The sequence below is a fragment of the Helianthus annuus genome, chromosome 3 (assembly GCF_002127325.2).
Source record: "Helianthus annuus cultivar XRQ/B chromosome 3, HanXRQr2.0-SUNRISE, whole genome shotgun sequence".
Lineage (NCBI taxonomy): Eukaryota > Viridiplantae > Streptophyta > Magnoliopsida > Asterales > Asteraceae > Helianthus > Helianthus annuus.
In genome coordinates this window covers 133,631,919-133,653,271 of record NC_035435.2, presented here as the reverse complement: position 1 = coordinate 133,653,271, position 21,353 = coordinate 133,631,919, and the positions used below count along the sequence as shown (strand labels likewise).

At 39.0% G+C, this 21,353-nt stretch overlaps 1 long non-coding RNA gene across 1 annotated transcript; it reads right to left on the bottom strand.

Annotated features, from left to right (window-relative positions):
* Positions 1 to 2,139: 2,139 nt before the first annotated feature.
* On the bottom strand, positions 2,140 to 5,616 carry LOC110929750. Its single transcript, XR_002587371.2, has 4 exons — positions 5,215 to 5,616; positions 3,828 to 4,295; positions 2,472 to 2,728; positions 2,140 to 2,375 (listed from the first exon to the last, which is right to left on the bottom strand). It is a non-coding gene; the product is annotated as an uncharacterized LOC110929750 (long non-coding RNA).
* Positions 5,617 to 21,353: the final 15,737 nt, after the last annotated feature.

The following is a 21,353-nucleotide window of genomic DNA, read 5'->3' as shown; positions in this document are numbered from 1 at the left end:
AATTTCTTTTGTTTTCAAAATTTATTTATTCAGTCCAGTTATACCGAATCCACCGCTTACAAGCAACCAAATTACTTAAATGACCTTAACCGGTCTCACTAACTAGACTTATTAGTCCAGTTACTCCTTTTTTTTCGCTCACTTGGTTATAATGTGATTCCACTTCACATTGCATTTATTGACCGTGATCGTCTCACGTCACGTTTAATTTTTATCAACCTTTCATTTCGAAAAGATCACTTTTCGAATATTTCGTCTTGCGCCTATCGGCGTCAAGACTCGTATCTTTCATGCTTACTATTTAAATTCCTATCAGAATTTATGTTTGTAAAAGCATTATTTCTTACTAAAACCGAAGTTTTAGTTTTAGGATCTTCTTTTTAACTTTTGTCAATTATCTATACCAGGATATTGACAGTCCCTAATTTATTCTTATTTGATTATATCCCATTACCGGGCTCATTATTCTCTTGCATTTAACGCTACCTTTATCTGGCTAGCGCTCATTTGTGCCATTCGGCGTTATATTGTATTCAACATGTTTGACCTATTAATGTGAAATCCATCACTTAATAAACCATCAACTTTATTCTTTATTCAACCCATTCGACTTCGAATAGTTGAACATATTTACTCACAATTTCTATATACGAGATTTTATAGTCCTACTCGTAATCCAAGTTACTTTGATTTTTCAACCCGCGTTCACGTCTCTTGGTTTACGCATGTGTTTAATTCTTACCCATCAACCGGGTGTTTCACCGAAGTCGTTATTATTGCAACCCTCCCGGTATGCATCAAGACTTTGCTTCATTTTTATATTCCGACTTTGTCCTCAGTTTGACGTTTTACAAAAACGACTCGTTTAGAGACATATTCGCATTTTCCGGGTTCGAGTGTAAGTACACCCCCTCCCAATACATGTCTACTTTGTTTTACATGTTTATATTTTCCGGGTTCGAGTGTAAGTACACCCCCTCCCAATACATGTCTACCTTGTTTTACATGTTTATATTTTTCCGGGTTCGAGTGTATGTACACCCCCTCCCAATACATGTCTACATCACTTTTCATGCTTGTATTTTCTAGGTTCGAGTGTAAGTACACCCCCTCCCAATACTTGTCTAAATCACTTTTCATGCTTGTGTTTTCTGGGTTCGAGTGTAAGTACACTCCCTCCCAATACTTGTCTAAATCATTTTTACATGCTTCTTTGTCCCTTCATTCGGGCTCATTATCCTGATGTAATACGCTTCCGTCACTCGGTTGTGCGTTTACCTTATTATCAAACATTTTGCTTATCTGATTCATTTGGGTACTTTTAATTAGTCCCATTCACTCCGCCCTTACTACATCGGATGTAAATGTGTCCGCTATAAGAAACTCATGGTATCATATGCCACTACTTACTTGGCCAGAGTAAGCGATTTAACACATGACATACACGACCTTTTTATAGTTTTCACATCACGCCCTATGTAAGTAACGCCTCAATTCGGTTTTCTTGGAAATTATATCCTGGATATGTATTTCTGTTCAGGTTTTTCCAAGTTTCTAATTTACCTATGCAACGATCATTCTCTACATGTTTGTTGCATATTGCTAATTGTGCGATTATATTTAAAAACACGCACCTGGTAATGCTTGCCCCGACGGGCGTTTCTTGCCATTAACCTTGTTCGCGGTCGTTACGCGATTTAGTCCTTAGTGAGCATGCTCCTATCGTCATACTTCGGACCGTTCCTCTATCATATCCTTAATTTGTTCAACTCTTGTCATCTTTAAATGCAAGCGTCCTTCAATCAAGATATTCACAAAAGTTAGTAATATCAACTTCAATAATCGCCTGTATTATAATACAAGGCTTTTTCTACTATACACGTCAACGCACGTATTTTTGTCAACTATATCAATCATTTATTTGGGGTAACGTGTATTACACGGTAACCCTATGTGTTGTCTACAACACATTAATACGCTAAACCATTAGCATACATGTACTTACCGGATTTGCGATCAAGCCTCGAACCGAACACTATTCTTTGTCAAGAGCATAAGGTTTAAGTCCAAGCATGGTTCCTCCCCACCATACTCGAATCTCTTAAACCAAGGCTCTGATACCAACTTGTAACACTCTGGTTACTATTTAACGGTTTTTTTTTATATATAAATACCAACAATTAGATGTGTAATTAAGTTTACACATACTATGAAAATACGAGTTTATTAAAACTTTTACAAATCATAAGTTATTCAACATAAGTGATCGAATTTGTCGTTTAAAAATTTACGACGAGGAAATGTGCGGAAGCATGTATCTTTATCGTGTTCGGTCCTTCGATGAGCTTGATCGTCTTCCGGCATCCAAAAAGAACCTACATTTCATCAACATGAAATGTTTTAGTCATACGGGAATTGTAATAAGTCTAAACAAATCCGGTAATAATAATGGAAGGAAAAAGAATCCCAACGTTAAACTTTTGATCTCAAAACATGGATTTCCAACTGGCCTCCACCGTAACTTACGGTGGCACCGTAAGTTACGGTGGCCCCTGGTGAGACATGCCCCTACCGTAAATCAGTAGGGGGCTGCCGTAAAGCCTTCAGCTCCACCGTAACTTACGGTGGCACCGTAATTTACGGTGGCCCCTGCATTCCAGCCTTCCTATTTTGCCGTTTATTTGCACGAAAACTTTCGTATCTTTCAAACCGCTTATCCCATCTTCACCTACGGTCAAAACCATGTAAATAATTAGTTTTGACACTTTAATAATCGAGTATAAACAAGTTCCGTGCTTAACGTAACAAAACAAGAAATTATTTTTGTTTTGTTTTCAGCCCCTTCACCCGGCCGTGTCAAAAAGTCACCCGGCCGTGTCAGTTAACATATATTTTTCACAGCCCAGCCACCCGGCCGTGTCAAAAAGTCACCCGCCCGTGTCAACTCTGCACGTCTATTTTTCATTAGTTCTTACCGAAACGGACATAACTCTCTCGTTTTTAATCCGTTTTACACGATTCTTTTTCCTACGCGTTCGTAATTTAATTCTCCATCATATGGAGTTAAAATCCGACATCCGGATTAACAAAAATTTAAGACTTTTAAGTCTTCGGCTTATTACCATTTTTACCAAATTTTGACCCGTTCGCGATTTTATCACACAAACATGTTTACTTGATCCATAAACTCATGGAATCATAATTTCAATATTTCCTATCAAATAATTCATAGATCATGGGTTTCTTACTTAGTTAGAACCCGTTTACGTTCAAGTGCTTATTTTGACCCGTTAAGGGTATTTAAGCACTTTAAAGCTTAAAGTCGCTTTCATTCATTTCTAGCGTTATATACAACATTTTTATCAAGTAATTTTCCACCACAACTATAATTGTGGTGGAGTTAATGAGATGATCTATATAATCCGAGTTTTTCTCGTCCGATTGCTAATTTACGGCAAAGACTCATATAGAGTTATTTGACCGAAAGTTTACATCTTTCGCTTCTTGCACTTATTTCAATTATTTATTTGATAATAAAACTCGTTTCAAAACTACCTTTAAAGGTTGTTTATTCGAATTAGCCAACTAGGGTGTTTTAGTCAATTTTAGTCATTCTTTTACGACGAAGGACTATTAGTGCTTGTTTGAACCCCAAATCCGACCGTTTAACCATATTCTTGTTTAGAAACCAATATGTTTCTAAAACACCTTAATCATAACTCAACTTATTCGGTTTACCTAAAAGATAACCGGATATCTTATTTTAACCTCGTCTAACTATTATAAAACTCCAAGCTCTACATGATGAGTTGTATTATTATACATACCTGGCTCGGATCAATATATTGACCCGTTTCAATACATTTCCTTAGTGGCTGCTAAGCGATAGCGATGTAAGCATCCATGTGCTATTTATTTCCTAAAATCATGCATCTTGACAACCCATTAGTCGATATTGTCAAAGGGTGATAATTTCACCTTTTGACCCGTTTGGCCGAATTGACCGATTATATTAGCGAGATGATATTTATTACCACCTCGTAAATATATATATGACTCGCTCCGATTTACACTGTGCGGTCACTTACTTATAATTCCATTTCTTAACACTTCTTAGCCTACTATGGCTTACGTCATAAATTATCTTTTTCGTAATACGACAAAAGGATATTATGAAATATATGACTAGTGTAAGATATACTTACCTCGTGTCCGAACTATGCTTTTTCCTTTCCTTCTTGATTCGTTTGACCCGCTCCCTCATCAAGCTTCCACCTAGCTTGTTACGCGTCAAACTATCATCATTGTTTTCAAGGTTGTTAGTTTAATCACAATTTAATACGATTATTCCACCTTACGCATTTCATACCAAAGATTACCATTTATCGCATTATGGGTCAGTTTGACTTTTCGAAAGTCAAACATCCCTTAATATGCACATTCATGTTCCTTAGCTAGTTTAGGTATTTTCAATTTACCCGGTGGGCGTTCCTTTAAGCTATCGTTCTAACGAATCTTTTAACTCGAGTTCATGCTATTGTTAACACTAAGTTAGCCTAGTTCTTGATTATCGAAGACACTATTTCTTTATCTCATAAAATCCACGGGTTTTCCCTCTATAAGTGAAACCCGTTTTGTCATGTTATCAGGCATTTATCCAAACCAAGTTCTATCTATAAACTAGTAGATACCCAATTTCACTTAGGCATTACATCGAACACCTTATGGGCATATTCTATAAATAATTCATTGACAAGCTCATGACTTGTCATATAACCCGAATTTTTTTCATCATTCAAACTATTTAACACACATATTTGCCTTTAAAGTTCTGAAATAACTTTGCATATGTCAAATTACACTAGAACAACCCAAAATTTCCTAGTGTTTATCAATTCTCTTTAACCCACTAGTCACCTACAATGGTGACCATGGTTTTTACTAGAATTTAGCACATGAATTCAGTTTTCACTAGAATAGTATTCACAATTCTAGTGTTTATCTAGTCTCTACAAACTCAATAATCATCTACTATGGTGATCAAAATTGCTAGAATCATCACACTAAATTTCAACAAGAATTCATCTAGGGTTTTATCCCTAAACATCATATTACTTCTAATTTCATCCATGCATCAAGAAATCAAGCTGAATTTTCATTTTTCACATTTAACCTAGAATTCAAGATGCAACAAAATACCACAATTTTGCATACCTTTTGATCCCCACAACGAGATGATCACTAATTCATGCTTGAAACTTGGTTTGGAGCAGATTAGAGGCTTCAATTTGTGAATTTTGGGAGATTTGGGGTTTGATGGAGAAACCTGGTCGCCCCCTGTGTTTAACATCGACCAGACACACACTAAGTGTGTGTTTGGTGTGGTTTATTTTTGTTTTAATCATACAACTTTCACAATTGCCCCTTTTTAGTCCCTCATGTTTTTATTTTGATCAAATGAAACTATAATTCATTATTTATTTAGTCACATGTTACTAACTAGGTTAATTACTCCTAGTTACTTTAACGGGTTCGGGAAGTTATAACCCGTTATGTTTTAAGTCCAGTTAATTTGGCCTTTTTATATACTTTGTTTTCTCAAAGTATTTATTCCTCTTTTTAACTAATATTAGGTTTATTTATTTGAGTCCTAATATTTACCGGGTTAATATTTACCACTAACGGTATTTTACCCGTTTTTACTATTAACGTGGTTTGAATACCAAACCCGTTTTCGGGATGTTACACTGTGCAAGCTCCCCAAATGTACCTAACGACCTGCAAGGCATGTAACAGAGGATCAACAACTAGTTGAGCGAGTTCACAGAAAGTAAATGCGTAATAGTAAGTTCATTTGTAACATGTGGCTCTACTGGGCCGATAGTATGTTCTATTGGTGGGGGCTTCCCATGTTGTATATACACTAGACTATTCGTAACCATAAGTGTTCTTCACAACCGAGAACAGTAGTACGTACAAGCTTTACGTAGGTTTTACGTAAGTATCCTTCTTTACCCGAGGACAGTGGTACGCGTGGGGTTTACGTAGGTTTTACGTAAGTGTCCTTCCTGACTCCGGAAGACAGTAGCATGTTATTGTTTACGTAGGTTTTACGTAAGTGTCCTTCCTGGCTCCGGAAGACAGTAGCATATTCCTGTTTACGTAGGTTTTACGTAAGTGTCCTGCTTAACCCGAGGACCATGGTAGATAGTCTAGTAGCCGTGTAAGTACGAGTAATAGATCCATTCCATCATTCAACCCATTCCCTATCCCCGGGAATCCCATGCCTTGGTAAAGAGTGTGAACTCACCTTGGTTTGCTCGGTATGTTACTGCTTCTAGGGTTAATAATGTTTAAGTCCGTTACACACGACCTAGGGTACATTGCGCATAAATTCGAGATAAGTGTTTACATACAATTAGGGTTTACAAGTCTTAGATATCCAAGCAATTGCGTTCCATGTGTTTATTGTGTACAAAATGCTATGAGAAAGATTGTTCAAACATACGGAATCATGCAGTTACATTCAGTGGCATGCAATCATATACAGAACATACAGTAAGCTTTGACACACACATCACTTGTAAAGTTCGGACTATTAGCATGCAATCAAGGTGACATCATGTTTAATTCACAAAGGTTGGACACAACAACACAATTAAAAGTCAGACAACATGCCAGTACAAGAAATTCGGACCAAGGGCCTCAATAAAACTCTGACACATCTTTACCTTGTACAAAAATCGGACCAAGGGGATTTCCCTTCACAAAAGTCGGACAAGGGGTCTTCCCCCTTAAAAACTCGGACCCCCTTGTCCCTGGTTTAAAATTCGTACCCCCCCCCCCCCCGTTTCCTGTATAAAACTCGGACTACCCCCCTCCCTAGCATAAAGGTCGGACTTCTTGTGTTGTTCATAAAAGTCGGACCTTTGGGTCCTTGTAAAAGTCGGACCTCATGTATATAGGTTAAAAGTCGGACCATTTAAATAAAACTCAGACTTGATTCAGACCCTTCATGTGTGATATGAATAAAGTTCGGACCTTAGCATCAAACAAGAAACTCAGACAACATGTAAATAAAACTCAGACTTTTGTGACTTCACAAAACCCTGACTGTTAGCTACGAGTTTCAACATACGTGATTTCCAAATCCAATTCACAGAATCAAAGTAACAGTTACATTCTTACGTTCATACGATCAAGGAAACCATAATTCATTGATATGCATTACAGTAATCCAACTATCAATCAGTAATTCTAACATATCTTGTATCTTAACATCAGGCAATGATTACACAATAATCAACATCATTTCACAATAACCAGGATTCAATAAGCACAGAATATCATATGAAGAACTAGGGTTTTAACATGAATCAATCAATCAACGATTAACAACAACAATGATTAAACAATTACCTTGAATTGATTCTAGACAAAATAGGAAATCAAGAGTGATGAAGAACTTGTGCCAATGATAATGATGATGATGATTGCCAGAGAGAAATAGAGAATGTGAAAGTACGTGTTTGTTTCTTTGGTGATGATTAGTGAAAGGGATTAGGGTTAAGAATGATTAAAGTTTCACTATTAGCACTAAGCACCCCTAAGTATTGTCTATTACATATTACATGCACAAGATACACAATTTACATTTTCATCACCACATTCAAGTATTTGTCAAATCATTCATAAACCTTATCAAATCCAAAACGTATACAGTTACAAGGCAAACCAATTGTGCAAGTAAATACTAAACAAACAGTGAACGTGCAATAAATGAGAAAATGGAATCTTGGAAACTCGAGTTGTCACAGCATGCATGCCACGTTACCAACCACCTGGTCCTTGCAGCCCTTGCTCCACCACGCGCACGCGGTCAAAAATGCAAAGGCGGCTCTCAAGCGGCTCACGGCGATGTGAGCGTGAAGTGCAAAGTGCGCCATCAAAGCGCCACATTGCGCCTCATCGCCCACGCCACGCGCGCGCGTGTGCGAGTGCGAGTTAGGGTGCTCCGCACCCTTCGCGAGTACACTAGTGAGTGCTTCCATGAAACAATAAGGATGGAGATTTCCCACTTAAATACCCCTTTAAGTTTCATCTCTCATCCGATGTGGGACAAGGTGCCACTTTTCCACTTATTTCAGCATTCAAGTTTCAAGCACCAAACTTTGAGCATCGATATCTCATTCATCTTAGCTCTGTTTTGGACGTGGTTTAGTTTGTTGCGAAGCCCTTCCAACGTAGAACACAAACCCACAAATAAATATATAAAACCCGCTCATTTTATTATATTTATTTCTAGTCCAAAATAGGAAAAAATCATTTTCCTATATTTGTGAAAAATGCTATTTTTAGTAAATTTTCAACAATCCCCCACATGAATAGAAATCGATCTATCAAGTTTCAACGATACACGTTCAATAGTTGAGCATTGCAAGATAGGTAGGTGTAACCTTTGAACCTTCTTTTATGAAGCATACTTAGCCTCCTAGGGTCTTGTAGACGCGGTGTCCTTGAACAATCCCCCATTTATGTAGGCGACAATACACATTCACACAATACTCTCCCTAGTCGAGTCAAGTCTGCACTTACAGTTAATGGTCATGGAACACGTTCTTGGTTCTGCGAGAGCTCTAGGATTTGCGCCTCCCCACAAATCCATTCGAAGCGACCCCACTTCTCTCTAACATAGGTGATTCCTCTGAATCGTTAAAAGCATCATGGTTAATCTTGGATTTCCTCAAAATCCTTAACCTCAACATGCTTAACCTTTCATTCACGTCACTAATTGGAATGGACTAGGAAGTATACAACCCCCTTTGTTAATTTTGGGGCACCCCCCACAGTGACTCCCTTTGGGTTTATGATTAAGTTTGCCTATTGAACCTAGATCTTGGGATCTCAAGTCAACTAGGTTAGGTTTCCCTCATATTCCCTTCATCTATGGGCTTTAGTCCCATTCCTCTTGACAACCTATACACCTTATATGTGCTTAAGCCTTTTGTTAACGGGTCCGCGATGTTCTCATTTGACCTAACAAAGTCAACTAAAATCACACCCGTTGAGATAAGTTGTTGTACCGTGTTGTGTCTACGTCGAATGTGCCTTGATCTGCCATTGTACATCATGCTTTGTGCTCTGGCAAGAGCAGACTGATTGTCACAATGTATGCAGATTGCCGTCAACGGCTTTGGCCATCTTGGAATATCTTCCACAAATTGACGTAGCCACTTCGCCTCTTCCCCGCTTTTATCTAAAGCGACGAATTCGGATTCCATCGTGGATCTAGCTATAACCGTTTGCTTGGAAGACTTCCAAGCTCTAGCTACGCCAGCAAGTGTAAACACGTAACCACTTGTTGATCTGTGATCCTTTATATCCGATATCCAGTTCGCGTCAGTGTATCCTTCGATCACTGCTGGATCACGGGTATAATGTAATCCATAGTCTCTCGTGTATCTTATGTATCTGAGCACCCTCGTGATAGCTTTCCAATGATCCTCGCTCGGATTACTGGTGAATCTACTTAGCCTGCTTACAGCATATGCTAAGTCGGGTCTAGTACATGTCATTAGATACATGAGACTACCAATGATTCTTGAGTACTCTAACTGAGAAACACTCTCGCCTCTATTCTTCTATTCTTCCTCGCTCGGATTACTGGTGAATCTACTTAGCCTGCTTACAGCATATGCTAAGTCGGGTCTAGTACATGTCATTAGATACATGAGACTACCAATGATTCTTGAGTACTCTAACTGAGAAACACTCTCGCCTCTATTCTTCCTTAGGCGTTGGGTTCTGATCAATTGGAGTGCGAGCTACACTCGTATCATCCGAATTGAATTTCCCAAGGATCTTGTCCACGTAGTGAGATTGACTCAACACAAGACCATTTTGGGTTCTAGTGATTTTTACTGCAAGAATCACGTCCGCGAGACCCATGTCTTTCATGTGTAACACCTCGAAAATTCATGTCCAATAGAGTATGAACACGTGTCATAAGCTCTGAATGTGTGAAAGAATACTTTACAGGGACTAATGTTGACAAACGGGGAAACTATGTAAATATAAGGGTCCAAAGTGTCAACAATGGATAATTATATTTAAAAATAGCCCTACAAGATGTTTATACCTTCAAACGATTAAATCATGGATCATACGAAGCTAAATATGAAAGAAAGTGAGAAATTACAAACTGCTAGGGCTAAAGGTGTCAACATGTGCAAAGTATACCTCTGAGTGACCTTTTGGCGGATCCGAAGCTTTGTAACGATAAAATATACTCACTAGAACATGTGGTTAAAATTTCATAAAGTTTCGTTATCGTATGAGAAAGTTATGATCAAATTCGTGTACGAGGGGTTAAAAGCGTCAACATGGAATTCTAGGGCCTTATGGATGATCTCAAAGTTAACAAGGGACTTAACTAAGTTAGTAAAAGTCCTAAAGCCCTTAAAAATCAAGTTAGAAAGCTGGAAATGCAATTTAGGGGCTTAAAACCACGTTACAAAGGACCAGGGACCAAAAATGCAAATTGTGAAATGCAATTTAGGGGCTTAAAATCAAGTAAGAGCCCCTTATGGGCTTACGCGGCCCGCGTCAGAGTGCCAGCGACAGTTTTAACCTGCAGCTGTCTGTTAAGGTCTGTAACCGACTTAAACTCTTGTTTTCTTATACCAGAGGCCTCTCCAATGGTTTTTCATGCAGTAGGGGCACTTGTCTTCATCTGGTAACAACTATAGAGTGTTGTGGCATCATCTTGTGAGATTAATTTGACTATATATGGAGCTCTAAGTTGTGAACATTGATGCATTCACTTTCAAAAGTTTACAACATATTCTCTGGAGCTCTCTAGTCAGCAACAAGGCTTCATTAGGCTCCCTAAGCATAATTAGGACTCTTGTAAGTGTCCTTAACCTTTCTAAATTCGTTCTAGCTTAGTTAATTAGCTAAAAGTCAAACCTTCGTAATTAAGGTTTGACTTCGAGATTAGTCAATAATTACTCACTAATATCTCGAATTAAAAGTACCTATAAGTAGGTAATTATGTGGGTAACAAACCCTTAAAAGGGTATTTCCAGATTCCCACTCTAACTATGTTAATTGTCGAGTCAAAGCACATCTTAAAAAGTCAACAGAATGCTTATTTTCAAACTAATGCGTAATTAGCAATGTAGGATACATGCAACCTATTTGATCATTAAAATAACTTGGTAATTAATGTAAGAACATGTTTCAACATGTTCAACTCGACAATTTTCTGTTTAGGCTCGGTTTGGAACCGAAAGTCGCAAAGTTTGACTATTGCTTTGACTATCGGTTCTGACCCATTTAAGCCAAGTTTGGATCGCCTTAGAGCTTCTTTTGGACCTAATTGCATGTTAGTATAACTCCCTGAGATTATACAACTTGGTTCATTAGATATCCTATTCACATGCATGTTTCCGTTAATCGCTTATATGTTGACCATTATGCCCAATTGACCTTAAAATGTGATTTTTGAAAATGCAAAAGAGTAGACACCTTAGCTACTGATTTATAAACTTGCACCTAAAATTTGAGATCAGTTTGAAGTGTAGATTAAGAGTTATGCTCATTAGCGTAAATTAAAGCTTCTTTAGTAATTAAATCGCGTAAATTGCATATAGCCTATCTAAACCCAAATTTTTATACAAAACCTTATACCTACTGTTATAAAATAATATTTTGGGATTTTTGGAGATTTTTATTTATTTTTAAGCTGAGCATAACTTAGTGTTCTAAGATTAATTCGGTTAATGCCGGTTTTGCCCTTTTAAGCCATAAAATGATTTTTACAAATCCTTTTGACCCCAAACCTTTTTCTACTGATTCAATATGTTAAATAAATTATTTTGAGCCTTCTGGAATATTAAAAATATCAGCTTTTTATATAAAACCCGGAAATGGCTCCAAATCGCCTTTTTAAGCATTTTTAGCACCAAGTATGCACTAGAACCTTGTTAAGCATAAGGGGTTGAAACTTACTGATATAATCAGTAAATTTTTATATTTTAAACAGTAGGAAAATAATTTAAACTCAGATTTCCAGTTTTGACCTTTTAAGCCTAGGTGAAATTACCAAAATACCCCTTCGGAGCATAGAATGGTTAGAAGTGATAAATTTCACATATATTTGATACCCTACTGTTATGAATTAATAAAATGAGTATAATTACTGATTTATTCAGATCTGTAACTCAGAATATTTATTAAACTCTTTTACACCCTTTAAAATGACTAAAATGCCCTTGTGAGGCATAGTTTGGGTTTAAAACCATTTGGGGCATAATGGAAGGTATCATTCTGATATCACAACATATTTTAGGCGTATTAACTTTAGAAACATGTATATAACTCTTATGGTTACCCTACGCGTTCGGATCGGCTTATGTAACTAGTTTACCCATTTTAGCGGAAACGGGTCAAACCATATCATTTCGGTCTCAAAATCCAGAATATGATTATGTTACACATATTAAACAAGCATGCAAACTTGTTGGGTCAAAACCACATTCTAAAACGGTCTTCGCCTTATCGTGCGTTTAAGACTGTAATCTTCATATAAAACTAACCGGTCTAAGCTTAAGACCCGTTAGAATTCTAATAGGTTATTAAAACCTTAATTCCAGATATAGGAGCCCAGCAAAAGCTACGTGCACTCGCTGTATTTGATTTATACTTTGCTCAGGTAAATACGTTTAACTTATTTTCCCTATACGGGCTTGGGGTACGGTATATAAAATACCGCTTGGTCGGGAAATTGACCTTAACCGGTCGGTGGTTAAGTGCTGTCAAATTAACCCGTTTAAAAATGTTGTTTTGTTTGTTTAACGCCTTTGGGGGTTTAATGACCATGTCCCGGATATCCTTAGCATCATTCAAAGAATGGCCACGACCTTCGCAGACGGGTGTAGGCGTACACCCGTAGTGCATTTCAATAAATTATAATCGTCGGTCGAGAGAAGTCTCGCGGTGGAATTATATTAAGTGGTGTGTCTATTAATCTTTAACCCGGTACGACCCGGGCAACTGAACGCATAACAGACATGTAATTCTTTTACAAGATTATTAAGCAAATAATTATCCCAAGTTACAAAAAGTTTTGTGCCGCGGGCATTAAAATCAATTTTTAAACATTTTCAAAATGAGTCAGTTAAATTGTATTTACTAGTGTAAACTGACGTATTTTTCCAAAAAGGCTAAGTGCAGGTACTACGCGTAATAGGCTGGCCACTCCTTAGCATCCATAGAAGTCTCGCAAGCTTAGGATGCATGAAGTCTGTTGAAATAAAGTTTCCTCTTTGTTTGATCCGCCTGTGGATCTATTTCGACTATTTTGTGATATTTGGATATTACAATATTATTAAGTTGAAATAAATCTTTCTTTTGCTTCCGCTGTGCATTTATATATTGTATGTTTGACTATGACGATATCAACTACGTCACGGAACCCCCACCGGGCCCACCGGTGACACATGGAAAATAGGGATGTGACAGGTTGGTATCAGAGCCAACGCTGAGTGAATTAAACACTAGCCTTTTGTGTTTAATCTCAGTCAAATAAATGCACATTCCTTGAGTTCCGAGTCTAGACAAAGAACATAGGACAAACTCTGTTTTGTTTTATTTCATTTTGTCCTTATTTTATTTTATATATATATGTTGTTGTATTATTGATGTTGACAGGTTTAACCATGCCACCAAAAATGAGACGCGGACGGGGAAAGGCTCCTTTCACAAGCCACGATCATGAAGCCGGACCCTCACACCGGCGAACACCTTCCATCACGATGAGTACGAGCCCACAAGAGCCGTGGAGACTCTACGTCGAACCCGGTAGGCGGTCAGTCTCCCTTAGTTCTTCACCTTCGTATCAGCATTCTTTTGGGCCCCAATCAGAGAATGAGCCCAACAACCAACCGCCTTCTTTCATACCCTTACAGAGGTCCAACTCTCACCACTCTTTTGGTGACCCTACCCCCGCATTCCAAAGCCGGTTCAACCCGGCTAACTACCTTCAAGAACCCGTGGGTTTCAACCCACTAGGACCTGAGGATCACTTCTCGGGTGAAAATGATATGGATGAGGACACGGATCCCATGGAACCTGCGACCGGGACTCCAAACCACCCCATCGAGATCTAAGATGGGTCCTCATTTCACGGATCGCCTTATCGCGGTCCGGACAGCTACAAGGAGAGGTTCAGAAATATTGACTGGTATTTTACCCCCTCTCACCACTCGTCTCCTTATCAGCAGCAGCAACAGCAACAGCAACAGGATCCTTCTCAGGATTCTCGTTTCGTGACAGTCACTCCGCCACCACCACCACCAGTGGAGCAACAACCGCCTCCGGAGCCACCGAGGCGGAGAAGGTCAAAAGCAGGGATGTCCGTGCGAGGGGGAGTCCGCATCAGCACTCCCCAGTCCTCAAGTGGCAGTCATTATCTGCCACTTCAGGAAGAAGAAGAAGAAGAACCGCAAATGGGGGGTCCATCAAACCCCATTCCAGAGGTCAACTCAGTGCCTATGGCACCTCCGTTGGGTTTCGATAACCCAATCCCTGCCTACGCCGGCTCAGCGGCGTATAACCCATTTGAGCAGCCGGCTCACACCCAGTTCGACTATGCAAATGTGGACCCATACCAGGAGGCATGGGACTACAATGCCCGTCATCCAGAGGGACCCTATGGTGGTCTTTGGACCACTGGTTACCCAACTTATGGGTACCAGCGTCCGCCACCTCCTCAACCTCTGTACCAGCCGCCGCAGCCACAACTAATCCCGCCGGAGCGCCAGCAGGAGGTTCTTGATAGGTTGAACCAAGTCGAACAAGAAGTTCGGGAAGACCGCAGGGAACGGCAAGGCTTCTTCAAAGGTCTGTCAGACCTACTCAAGGGGAAGTCCAAGAGAAGGGGTCATTGAAGACCTTGTTGTTTATTTTATTTAGTTGTAATCAAGTCCCTGCGTGGACTTTTGTTTCTGTACTCAGCCCCTGCGTGGGCTTGTCTTTCAGTATTCTGCCCCTGCGTGGGCATGTCTTTTAGTTAACCCCTGCGTGGATTTGTTGTTTATTTTTCTCCCCTGCGTGGGCATATTATTTTGTAGAAGTCCCGTTTAGGGTAAATGTTGTACTGTTTAAATCTTTATTAATGGAATGGTTGAATTTTAATTTAAATGATTGTTTATTATTAATAAGTATATGCATAAACTTAAAATAAAAAGTAAAATGAAAATAACATTCCTAATAAAGAAGATCTACCATTTCTATTAAATGGCAAAATCTAAAAAGGGACAAGACCTAGCCATGTGTCATTTTAAGACAAGGCCAAGATGGTACCTCCATAATTAGATTCAGATCCATAATTAACGTCTCAACTTAGGATTGATCTGCGTTATAAAAAGAATCTTAGGGGTAAAACCTAGCCTCGTGTCGTCGCAGGCATGACCAAGATGGTAGAACCTGTCTAAAAGATTCCAAATTTATGCTAACATCTGTAGGTATGTTAGCATACTGGGCAAATTGTGATGCAGTATAAGTCACATAGGCCATCTTTAAAAATTGGGTTAATTTAAAATTCCCTAAAAAAATAAATAACCATCCCTTGGGGATGAAGTGCCTACGGGTAATAAATTAATGTCCTCTGGGACTAAGAGACAGTAGAAGTCTGTAACTCACTGTCTAGAATAGGGTAAAGAACTGTGATTCAGACCCTAATACCTTGATTCTGTAAGAATCCGGGTTATAAATTAACACTGTATTTGTGACTAAGTTATATGTTAATTCTTAATTGTAATATAGGATTATAATAAAGGTCCTGAATAAATACTCGATTAACAAATTAACCAGCAATGGCTATTTAAAACCATGGTTAATAAAAATATAAAATACTGTATTAGCTTCTAAAGAAAACCTTGCCTATTATTGTCTATATGTAGCAATTGAAGCTACATGGCGGGGTCGGACGAGGTAAACAGTCGTCCGGTAGAGAATCACGAGAATGCAAAGATACAGTTAACTGGTGCAGAGCTGAAAGCGCTTGTTGATGATGCGGTTACAAAGGCTTTAGAGCGGCAGTACAGTGAGTACAGTGGGACCCATAGTAGGACCCTATCCACACCGCACGCCAAGCCAAAGACTCATTCGGAAGGTCACAGCAAGCCACCCTCTATCCAACCCAAGTCTAAGAAGGATGAGTCTAAGAAAGATGATGATAGACATTCTTCAAATGAGAACAGTGTTCACCCCAAGAAGATTGTGTTTGATGATGCCCCACGTGCCAAAGGTTGCACGTATAAATATTTTGTGTCTTGTAAACCCCGGGATTTTAATGGGGAGAAAGGGGCAGTGGACTGTATGACTTGGCTGGATGAGATGGACACTGTTGTGGACATCAGTGGTTGTGCTGAAAAGGATATTGTAAAGTTTGTATCCCAGTCATTTAAGGGTGAAGCCTTGGCCTGGTGGAGGTCATTAATTCAGGCTACTGGAAAGGTTCCGTTGTATAACATGTCATGGGATCAGTTTGTTGCTCTCATCAAGGAGAACTACTGTCCCCAACACGAGGTGGAAAAGATAGAATCTGACTTCCTTTCACTGGTCATGAAAAACCTGGATTGCCAGGCTTATCTCACGAGTTTTAATACTCTGTCAAGGTTAGTTCCTTACCTAGTGACATCTGAACCGAAAAGGATAGCCCGTTTCATTGGGGGTCTGGCCCCATAAATCAAAGCGAGTGTCAAAGCCTCTCGGCCCGCTACATTTCGATCAGTAGCTGACATCTCTCTGTCCCTTACGCTGGACGCGGTTAGACAGAGATCGCTGAGAGCTGCAGATGCCGAGAAGAGAAAACGCGAAGATGATGGTTCGCGGCGCTCAGACAAGAAGCGCAAGGGAAATAACAACCACAAGAAAGGGTCGGGATCCAAGAAGGAAGATCAACAGACGGGTGATAAACCCAGGTGCAAGGTTTGTAACAAGCACCATTTCGGGAAATGTAGGTATGAGTCAAGATCGCAATCCCAGCCGAAAGCGTGTGGAATTTGCAAGTCCCCAGATCACAAGGCATTAGACTGTAAGAAACTCAAGGATGCCACATGCTTTAATTGTAATGAGAAGGGGCATCTTAGGCCCAACTGCCCGAAACTTGCGAAAAAGGCTGAGGAGGGAAAGAACACCAATGCAAGGGTCTTCCGCATGGATGCGAAGGAAGCTATTCAGGATGACAATGTCATAACAGGTACTTTTCTCATAAATGATGTCTACGCAAGAGTATTATTTGATTCTGGGGCGGATAAATCTTTTGTAGATAATAAGTTCTGTGAATTATTGAAATTACCTGTTAAAACCCTAAGTATGAAATATGAAGTGGAATTAGCTGATGGAACAATAGAAACAGTTTCGACTGTATTAGATGGATGTGTCCTATCCATTAGGAACCACTCTTTTCCTTTATCCATGTTACCCTTTAAGCTAGCAGGCTTTGATATAGTAATAGGTATGGATTGGTTATCGCATAACCAAGCCCAGATAATGTGCAACAAGAAGCAGGTAGTGATCAAGACTCCATCTGGTGAGCCACTCACCATTCAGGGAGACACTCAACATGGATTACCTGAGCAAGTGGCTATGCTCAAGGCATCCAGATGTCTGATAAAGGGTTGTGTCATTTATATGGCACATGTAACCATTGACGAGAAAAAGTCTAGGATTGAAGATATTCCGGTCATTTCTGAATATCCCGAAGTTTTCCCGGAAGAACTACCTGGTTTGCCACCAGATAGACAAGTGGAATTCAGGATTGACATCATCCCCGGAGCTGCACCTATTGCTAGAGCACCTTATAGGTTAGCACCAACAGAGATGAAGGAATTGAGGACACAGCTAGATGATTTGCTAGCTAAAGGTTTTAGTAGACCTAGTTCGTCTCCATGGGGAGCGCCAATTTTGTTCGTCAAGAAAAAGGATGGATCAATGCGTCTTTGCATTGATTACCGTGAGCTTAATAAGGTTACTATCAAGAACAGATATCCTTTGCCCAGGATCGACGATCTGCTTGACCAGTTACAAGGAGCAAGCTATTTTTCTAAGATAGATCTCAGGTCAGGCTATCATCAATTGAAGGTCAAGGATGAAGATGTGCACAAGACTGCATTCAGGACTCGATATGGTCATTACGAGTTCTTAGTGATGCCTTTTGGGCTCACTAATGCACCTGCCGCATTCATGGATCTCATGAATCGCGTATGCAAACCTTATCTGGATAAATTTGTCATCGTCTTCATCGATGACATCCTCATCTACTCAAAGAGCCAGGCTGACCACGAGAAGCATCTTCGATGCATTCTTAAACTACTTCATCAAGAGAAGCTCTATGCCAAGTTTTCAAAGTGTGAATTCTGGCTTCGAGAAGTCCAGTTCCTTGGACATGTTGTGAGTGAACATGGAATTCAAGTGGATCCCGCAAAGATAGAAGCTATTATGAACTGGCAAGAGCCAAAGACGCCTACAGAGATTCGTAGCTTCCTAGGTTTGGCAGGATACTATAGGCGATTTATTGAAAAATTTTCAAGGATTGCTGCGCCCTTAACTACGTTAACACGTAAGAATATTAAGTTTAACTGGGGGCCTAAGCAGCAAGAATCTTTTGATATCTTGAAGCAGAAGTTGAGTAACGCTCCAGTACTGACTCTACCTGAAGGTATTGAAGAATTTGTGGTGTACTGTGATGCATCACACATCCGGATGGGTTGTGTGTTAATGCAAAAAGGCAAGGTCATTGCCTATGCTTCACGTCAACTAAAGGTGCACGAGAAGAATTACACCACCCATGACTTGGAATTAAGTGTCGTTGTATTTGCACTTAAGCTTTGGAGGAATTATCTGTATGGAACTAAGTGTGTGATCTACTCTGATCACAAGAGCCTTCAGCACTTGTTCAATCAGAAGGATTTGAATATGAGGCAGCGACGATGGATGGAAACTCTGAACGATTATGACTGTGAAATAAGATACCATCCAGGAAAGGTAAACGTAGTCGCTGATGCCTTAAGTAGAAAGGAGAGAGTGAAGCCGATAAGAATCAATGCCAAGAGCATTGAAATCAAGAACAGTTTGAATGAAAGGTTGTTAGCTGCACAAATGGAAGCTGTGTTGGAAGCTAACTATCCTGAGGAAAAATTAGGAGTGACTGAAGAGCAGTTGTCCTACGATAAGGACGGAATGTTGAGATTGAATGGACGAATATGGGTTCCTGTATATGGAGGACTTCGGGATGTTATCCTCAAGGAAGCCCACAGTTCCAAGTATTCTGTTCATCCTGGAGCTGATAAGATGTACCAGGATTTAAAGGCAAACTATTGGTGGATAGGCTTGTAAAAGTCTATAGCTGCTTATGTAGCTAAATGCTTGACATGTGCTCAAGTTAAAGCTGAACATCAGAAGCCGTCAGGTTTGCTACAACAGCCTGAAATTCCCACTTGGAAATGGGAAATGGTGACGATGGATTTCATCACCAAGTTTCCAAAAACAAAGAAAGGAAATGATACTATATGGGTCATAGTCGATAGACTGACTAAGTCAGCACATTTCCTACCCATTAAAGAGACTTACAGCTCCGACATGTTAGCCCAACTGTACATGGATAAGATTGTATCCTTACATGGCGTACCAGTATCTATTATCTCAGATCGGGATACTAGGTACACGTCTCATTTCTGGAAGAGTTTCCAACAGTCTCTGGGCACTCAATTGAATTTCAGTACGGCTTACCATCCTCAGACGGATGGGCAAAGTGAGCGTACTATCACTACAAGAAAACTGGGTTTTTAGTACATACAAAAGCGTCCTAAAATGCTATTTTATAGGACCTTTCATTTAATAGGACCAACGGTAAAAGCGTTTCATGTAAAGGGGTCGTAATAAGTCTCGAAACTAAAAAAGCGTCCTAACATCTCAAATAAGATTATGAAACCAATTTTATGGTCGCGTAATATGTCTTTGAACAACCAAAATAGTGTCCTAATAAAAACATATTAGGACACTTTTACGATGTTCTAACATGTGCTTATATACTTTTAATCTTTTGATACACTTACAAGCGTCCTTAGAAATTAATTGATAGGACCCTTATAATGTAACATTACAACTAATTTAGTACCAAGAAAAAGGTCCTAACATACCAAATAAGATTATGAAACCAATTTTATGGTCGTATATTATGTCTATAGACAACTTAAATAGCGTCCTAAAAAGACATATTAGGACACTTTTACAGTGTTCTAATATGTGATTATCTACTTTTAATCTTTTGATGCACATACAAGCGTCCTTAAAAATTAATTTATAGGACTCTTATGATGTAACGTTATAGCTACTTTAATATCAAGAAAATGGTCCTAATATCCCAAATAAGATTATAAAACCAATTTTATAAACAGACCATCAACAATAACATCCTACTAGTTATTGTATAACATCAACTAATGAAAGAATCATTATATTTCAAATAAATATGTAATCATAAAGGAACAAATGATGGTTCACGCATGTAACAGGTTCATATTACTAAGAACCAAAAAAAGAACTAAGAACCAAAGATAGGTTTGCATTAGGGATATGTTCTTGGATGATGATAGGCGCCATAGCATTCACAACACTCTTCATGTGATCAATAGTTCGTGAATCTATGATGTGATCAATAGTTTGTGAATACATCGAAGAAGCACCCTTTACTTTTTGGTTGGCATCTTTCCTGCAAAATGAAACAATAATTCTTTATTCAATATCAATTTAGACTAATCAGTCTCTTTGTAATCATTTCAAATCTAATCATCAGTTCACATATAATAAATAAATATTCATTAAAAGCCCAAGCCTAAAAACAGGTTTGTTTAGTTAACAAGCCCATGCTTCGCTTATCGAGCTCTAACCAACTAGCGAGCCTAAACGAGCCTACTATTTATATAATATATTAATTATATATATAAATTATGATAGTTACTACTTATAAACTTACGAATAATAACTAAATTATATATAAAGTGATAATCATAATTAATGTTAAATAACTAATAACTATAAAATGAGCCGAGCTCAAGCTTTAGAAACAAAGATCGAATCGAGCCGAGCTCGAGTTCGAACTTTAATAGCTCGAGCTTGAGCCTAGTCTAATTCAAGCTCAACTCGGCTTGTTTGCACCCCTACTTATAAGTAGACCGCCTTGGGTTATGCTTTGACCGATCAGACGCAATATAACTATTTTAAAAGAAAACGGATCAAAAAACGATTAACACGCATACAAAATCAGTTGATATCACTTACAATGA